Here is a 7,575-nt window from a genome sequence, read left to right as displayed (position 1 = left end):
CCACACTGCCCTTTCTCACCTGGACAAAAGGAACACCTACGTGAGAATGCTATCCATTAACTACAGCTCCGCTTAACACCATAGTGCCCTCAAAGCTCATCACTAAGCTAAGGACCCTAGGACTAAACACCTCCCTCTGCAACTGGATCCTGTACTTCCTGACGGGCCGCCCCAGGTGGTACGGGTAGGTAACTAACACATCTGCCATGCTGATCCTCAACACGGGGCGCGTGCTTAGTCCCCTCCTGTACTCCCTGTTCACCCATGACTGCAATGGCCACAGGCCGCTCAACCACCATTATTAAGTTTGCAGTGACACAACAGTGGTAGGCCTGATCACCGACAATGAAGACAGCCTATAGGGAGGTCGTTAGAGGCCTGGTGTGTGGTGCCAGGATAACAACCTCTCCGCAACATGATCAACAGTTTTTAGACATTTTACATTTTAGTCATTTAGCAGACGCTCTTATCCAGAGCGACTTACAGGAGCAATTAGGGTTAAGTGCCTTGCCTTGCACATCGACTAAAGATTTTAATCGACCGGGCTGTGGTGGAGCAAGGTTGAGAGCTTCAAGTTCCTTGGTGTCCACATCACCAACAAACTATCATGGTCCAAACAACCAAGACAGTCGTGAAGAGGGCATGACAAAGCCTATTCCTCCTCAGATCCTCAAAGTTCTACAGCTGCACCATCGAGACATCCTGACACCGGTTGCATCACTGCCAGGAATGGTGAAACTGCCTCGGCCTCTGACCGCCAACACTACAGAGGGTAGTGCGTACCGCCCAGTACATCACTAGGGCCAAGCTTCCTGCCATCCAGGACCTCTATACAGTGGGGAAAAAGTATTTAGTCAGCCACCAATTGTGCAAGTTCTCCCACTTATAAAAAGATGAGAGAGGCCTGGTAATTTTCATCATAGGTACACGTCAACTATGACAGACAAATTGGAGAAAAAAAAATCCAGAAAATCACATTGTAGGATATTTAAAGAATTTATTTGCAAATTATGGTGGAAAATAAGTATTTGGTCACCTACAAACAAGCAAGATTTCTGGCTCTCGCAGACCTGTAACTTCTTCTTTAAGAGCTCCTCTGTCCTCCACCTTACCTGTATTAATGGTCACCTGTTTGAACTTATTTATCGTATAAAAGACAACCTGTCAAGCAACCTCAAACAGTCACACCCTCCAAACTCCACTATGGCCAAGACCAAAAGAGCTATCAAAGGACACCAGAAACAAAATCGTAGACCTGCACCAGAGCTGAGAAGACTGAATCTGCAATAGGTAAGCAGCTTGGTTTGAAGAAATCAACTGCGGGAGCAATTATTAGGAAATGGACGACATACAAGACCACTGATAATCTCCCTCGATCTGGGGCTCCACGCAAGATCTCACCACGTGGGGTCAAAATGATCACAAGAACGGTGGGAGCAAAAATCCCAGAACCACACAGGGGACCTAGTGAATGACATGCAGAGAGCTGGGACCAGCAAAGTACAAAGCCTACCATCAGTAACACTACGCCGCCAGGGACTCAAATCCTGCATGCCAGACATTTCCCCCTGCTTTAAGCCAGTACATGTCCAGGCCCGTCTGAAGTTTGCTAGAGTGCATTTGGATGATCCAGAAGTGGATTGTGAGAATGTATCATATGGTCAGATGAAACCAAATAAAACTTTTTTTGTTAAAAACTCAACTCGTCTTGTTTGGAGGACAAAGAATGCTGAGTTGCATCCAAAGAACACCATATCCTACTGTGAAGCATGGGGGTGGACATCATGCTTTGGGGCTGTTTTTCTGCAAAGGGACCAGGATTGACTGATCCGTGTAAAGGACAGAATGAATAGGGCCATGTATCGTGGAGATTTTGAGTGAAAACCTCCCTTCCATCAGCAAGGGCATTGAAGATGAAACGTGGCTGGGTCTTTCAGCATGAGCAATGATCCCAAACACACCGCCCGGCCGAAGAGAGTGGCTTCGTAAGGCATTTCAAGGTCCTGGAGTGGCCTACCAGTCTCCAGATCTCAACCCCATGGAGGTCTTTGGAGGGAGTTGAGGTGGAAGTGTTGCCCAGCGCGACAGCCCCAAAACATCACTGCTCTAGAGAGATCTGCACTGGAGAAAATGGGCCAAACATACTAAAGCAGACAGTGTGTGGAAAACCTTGTGAAGACTTTACAGAAAAACGTTTGACCTGTGTCATTGCTAACAAAGGGTATATAACAAAGTATTGAGAAACTTTTTTGTTATTACCAAATACTTATTTTCCACCATAATTTGCAAATAAATTCCATTAAAAATCTACAATGTGATTTTCTGGATTTTTTTCCTCATTTGTCTGTCATCGTTGACGGTGTCTAGAAAATTACAGGCCTCTCATCTTTTTGTGGGAGAACTTGCACAATTGGTGTGGCTGACTAAATACTTTTTTTCCCCCCCACTGTAACAAGGCCGTAACTCAAAGAAGACCCTACAAATTGTCAAAAGACTCCAGCCATCCTAGTAATAGACTGTTCTCTCTGCTGACCACGGCCAGCGACCGGAGTGCCAAGTCTAGGCATAGTCACTTAACTACACCTACATATTACCTCAACTAACCGGTACACCCTGTATATAGCGTCGTGCTGTTGTTTTACTGCTTTAAATGTTTACTTATTTTTCTTAACTGCATTGTTGGTTAAGGGCTTGTCAAAAGTAAGCATTTAATTGTGAAGGTCTACACCGGTTGTATTCGACGTGACAAATAAATGAGTCCACAATCATCGCGAGTTTTCAGAGCCTCCGTTTTAGCAGACGGTGGAAGTGCAGGACTATTTGATGCATTAAGGTGGCGGACAACTTTAGTTTAACGGAAAAGAGAATCTGCTATTTAGTTTATAAGTTAATGTTTTCCTAGTTGGTCTGGTCCCTGCTTCAGGCACATCAGCATGGTAGATGTCAACAGTTGTCTTTGTTTCATTACCCTGTCATCCAAAGGATGGTCTCTGTTTAATGAGAATCCTCCAGATCAGAGACTGCCTTAAATAGCAGTTACATTTACAATTGCCGTTTGGTCTGTGGCAATCATTAAAACAAATCTGTCTTGTTCTCTACACACCTTTGACAGATTTTAGTGTTCACCAATTATGTAATAGTTTTGGGAGCCATGGAGCCTCTTAGGTATGCGACAAGGATCAATAGAAATACAACCAGGATGTTTGTTTCAGGCATGGACATTGTTTGATGCATGAAACACTGAATACAAACACCAGAAACAGCAAAACATTTTTTTTATTCAATTCCACATTTCCACTTCTGGCTGGACTCAGACTTGGATGTGGAGGCCCTAAGGATGAGAGAGCGGGGCGTCTTTTGGCGATCTGTTCCTGGCGCTTCTCCCTTGCCTCCTGCAAACAAGGATGATTTATTAGTCTTCCCTACGGACTCACAAGTTACTCAATGGCAATATTGTACACTTCATGCAGGATTTTGTACCTATGGACATTTCAATTATTTGTAATATTTGATTAACCATTTTATGAGAACTTGCAACACCATCAATTCGCTCAGCAATCGTAGGAACTTGAAGTAATTGGTATTCGCATTCAGGGCAATTCATTGGGACATAACAGATAATGACTAATATTACAGCCAAATGCCTTAGTGGTCTCCCTTTCGTTACCTTCATCCTCTTGGCCAGCAGCTTGCGTCTCAGAAGCCTCCTCCTTGTTTTTCTGGGTCGCTGTTTCTTCAGGGCAATGCGGCGACCGCTTGTGCTGCACACACGGGTGTCACCAGCCTCTGGATCCTGGGAGCCTTGGTCCTGGGCTTCTTACCTGGAAAAGGCAGGGAGGAGAGGTGTTATCAGTGGCATTTACTACAAAGTCTGTGCACATGGGGAAAATAGTTAAGGGTTTCAATGTTTATGGAATGTATGGTCCAGCTTAGTGATAGTTGTAGCCGTTATTCATTCTAGCCGTATTCGAATGTTTTAGTAGTTTGACTGTTTTGTGCGTATCGACTAATTTGGGACTACAATGTTCACATGAAAGAAAGATGTCATACAAATGTATCAACTTGCCTCGAATCTGATTTGGTGCTATGCTACTTATTGAATGGCAACTTATTGGGGAGGCATTGCAGTTCAACCAGCCACTGGTCAGAGGGTCGGGTTGCATCTGGTAAAGCAGCTCTGCAGTTTCTGTGGCACAGCACTGTCCCCGGCTACGACCAGCCAGAAAGGGTCTACTGGTGTGCCAGACAATAACTCTCGAACAATTTGGCAAGCAGAAATATTAGTTTTCAAAATAAAATCACGCTGTCAAGAGTTTACAAGCGCCACACAAATGTGCTAAGCTCTTTACCGATCCATTCGATTAACAGGACCATTAGAAGCAGTGTTGGCCTCACCTTCTTTAGTCAGTCTCCTCACAACGTACTGCCTGACATCGTCCTCCTTGGCCAGTTTGAAGAGCTTCCGGATCTTGCTGGCCCTCTTGGGTCCCAAAGCGGCGGGGCACGGTGCTGTCGGTCAGGCCGGGATGTCCTTCCTCGCGCCTGGGATGCAGGAAAAGTGTCAAGACACTAGACTCAAAACACTATACAAGAATCACCACCAAAATGGTTAACCACATCCAAGCGCTGGCAACTGGGGAGCAGAACAGTACTAGAGGATGTTTCTGGTTGGTTTCAATGGTACACAGTTGTGAAACCAGGCACGTCTTTGTTTTCCTTAATATGTTTTGTAATCTTATACTGTATGACTTTGATGTATTTATGCAGGACTCATCTGTATGGGGCTAAATTAAAAAGACCTAGTCTCAGTGGACTTTCTGTCAAAATAAAGGTTTAACAAAAAAATGTATCACCTTTCTAAAAAAATAACCCATGTTAAAGGCCAGGGAAAGGATTGGGAGAGGCATTGCAGTTCAACCAGCCATGGTCAGAGGTGTCAGGTTGCATCTGGTAAAGCAGCTCTGCATGTTTCCGTAGCACAACACTGTCCCCCTTTGGAGGCTACAGATCAGCCAGAAAGGGTCTACTAAAGGAGCAAGCAGAGAAAATCATTACCACCGCTCTGTTTACAACTCATACCTTTCTTGATGATAACCAAGTTCAGCACACAGAGGTTGGCATCAACGATGCAGCCACGGACAGACTTGCGTTTGCGCTCTCCTATCCCGGCGGGGCGGTAACAGGAAAATGGCCCCTAGCAAGTAGCAAGCACACACGGCCAAGGGTCAGCACACCCTGCTTCATGGGGGAAGCCCCATGCTTGATACTCGTTTCTCCGCTGTCGCACCATTAGCCCTGGGAGAGATGAGCTAAGATTGCTAAAAAAACTTGCTCTGTACAAGGACCCATTGATCACAACAGACATTTACTAAGGTGTGGGAGATCATGTTCGAAACGAACACGATGCAGTATCAACGCTTCTGTTTCAAAGACACACTGGCATTAAATTGACAATTCCAAAATTACCCAAAGCTTAGTCAATACGAGCTTGCGCGTAATAGTGAAGACCACAATCACTTGAGTTTGGGACAAACTAATTGAACTATTAAAAAAAACTTAACCAGCAGGGTCTGGTCATAAGTTAGCTCCCTCAGACGCTAGGACATGCGGAGTCACTCCCACCACCTTCCGGAGACATTTGTGGTCCTACTCAAACCCCACCTCTTCGAGGAATACCTGGGATAGGATAAATAATCCTATTCTACCCCCAAAAAAAAAAAAAAAAACATTGTAAAGTGGTTATCCCACTGGCTATAAGGTGAATGCACCAATTTGTAAGTCAACTCCTGGATAAGACCCGTCTGCTAAATGATGTTAATGTCTGAATGCTTTGAGCTGCTTTCTTAGTGACTGGCTTACCTTCCATCATCTCCCAGGGATCAGCAGCCACTTCTGTGGCCATACGTTTCTCGTAGAATGTTCGCAGCTTGGCGCTCATCATCAACCTCAATCAGCTTCTGACAGCCGGTGGCAGGAAAACGAGATATTCAGCTGATAGAGACAGATATACGGTAGATCCAGTGTGTTGTAGATTGACCAGATGTAGTAAACTACCCTAGTTGAGAATGACTTGGCCAAATGTACATCAGGCAGTTGCTTGCTATCGGACTATCACCTTTCACCTGAAGCTACCCATCCATAACAAACTTTAGATGAGTTGATCCAATTAACTAATAAGCGGTGTGGAGCCTAACCAAAACAAGTCAGTATGGTGAGACAGCTGAATTGAGTGCAACATGATGCAGCTATACACGGGATGCTAGCAATGTGGCAGATACTACTAGTATGTTAACTAGTTGATGCAATTGGTTTAACTCGTTAGTTTCCTAGAAACAAGATTAGTTATACAGAACACGGGATGCACGTGAATCCGGCAGCTACACTATTTGAACGATCAATGACACGCAGTTAAGACACGGAACCAGTAGTTAAAGTAGCTGGTTTACCGATGTTGGACTAGCTGGCTTGGAAGCGGCGCTTGATAATGACTACGTTGTAACTAACGAAACTTGTAACTCATTGGCGAAATATGGATGTGTGGAACAAACCCACATCAGGTAATGTTCGTATCCCACCTTAAAAACACAGAGAGAGATACTTTGTTTTGCGGTTCTACTGGAAAGACGCCAAGCGACATGCATTTCTCTCAGGAGGCGGACATATTTTCAGGTTCACTTACTAACGTTGTAAACAGCCATAGCTAGCTAGCTAGCCAACTATTACCAACAAAAATCAACATGCATCTAAAAGACAATGCAATATCAGACAAACCGAGATACGGTTTTATAATATTGGAATGGACTACCTTCAATTCAGCCTGGACATTAACAGTTGGAGAGATTAGTTATTTTAAATATTAGTTGAATTTACTTCTCTTACCTTCATGTTGTAAAAACTGACTCGACAACACTCCGCCACCAAAAAGAGACCGGATGTTCGCCTCGCTGTCTCACATGTAGGCGTCATGAGCTATCGCGATAACACGTGATGAAGTTACAACGTTGCGTTTTTTCTCATATGAATCATTCATCAGCATTTAAAACTGCATGCACTAAATGTAATGGCAACATTCATTGAATACTCCTAAATGAAACGTGTAAATGTTTGCCCAAGAACACTATAACCTGCCTCAATGACTACGACCGGGTAGCACTTACATCTGTAGCCATGAAGTGCTTTGAAGGCTAGTCATGGCTCACATCAACACCATCATCCAGAAACCCTAGACCCACTCCAATTTTGCATACCGCCCCTGACAGATCCACAGGTGATGCAATCTCTTTTGCACTCCATGCCCTTTCCAACCTGGACAAGAGGAACACCTACGTGAAATGCTATTCATTAACTACAGCTCAGCTGTTCCACACCCATAGTGCCCTCAAAGCTCATCACTAAGCTAAGGACCAAGGGACTAACCACCTCCCTCTGCAACTGGATCCTGGACTTCCTGACGGACCCCCCAGGTGGTGGGGGTAGAGCAACAACACATCTGCCATGCTGATCCTCAACACGGGACCCCCTCAGGTGCGTCACTCAGGTCCCTCCACTCCCTGTTCACCCATGACTGCATGGCAG

The 7,575-nt window shown here is 44.8% G+C and overlaps 1 pseudogene; it reads right to left on the bottom strand.

The window, feature by feature from the left end:
* Window positions 1-3,258: 3,258 nt before the first annotated feature.
* On the bottom strand, window positions 3,259-6,885 carry LOC123484444 (annotated as a pseudogene).
* Between the last annotated feature and the right edge of the window lie 690 nt (window positions 6,886-7,575).

The sequence above is a fragment of the Coregonus clupeaformis genome, unplaced genomic scaffold (assembly GCF_020615455.1).
Source record: "Coregonus clupeaformis isolate EN_2021a unplaced genomic scaffold, ASM2061545v1 scaf0319, whole genome shotgun sequence".
Taxonomy (NCBI): Eukaryota; Metazoa; Chordata; class Actinopteri; order Salmoniformes; family Salmonidae; genus Coregonus; species Coregonus clupeaformis.
The sequence above is the reverse complement of the archived record's forward strand: the minus strand, read 5'-3'. Positions and strand labels throughout refer to the sequence as shown.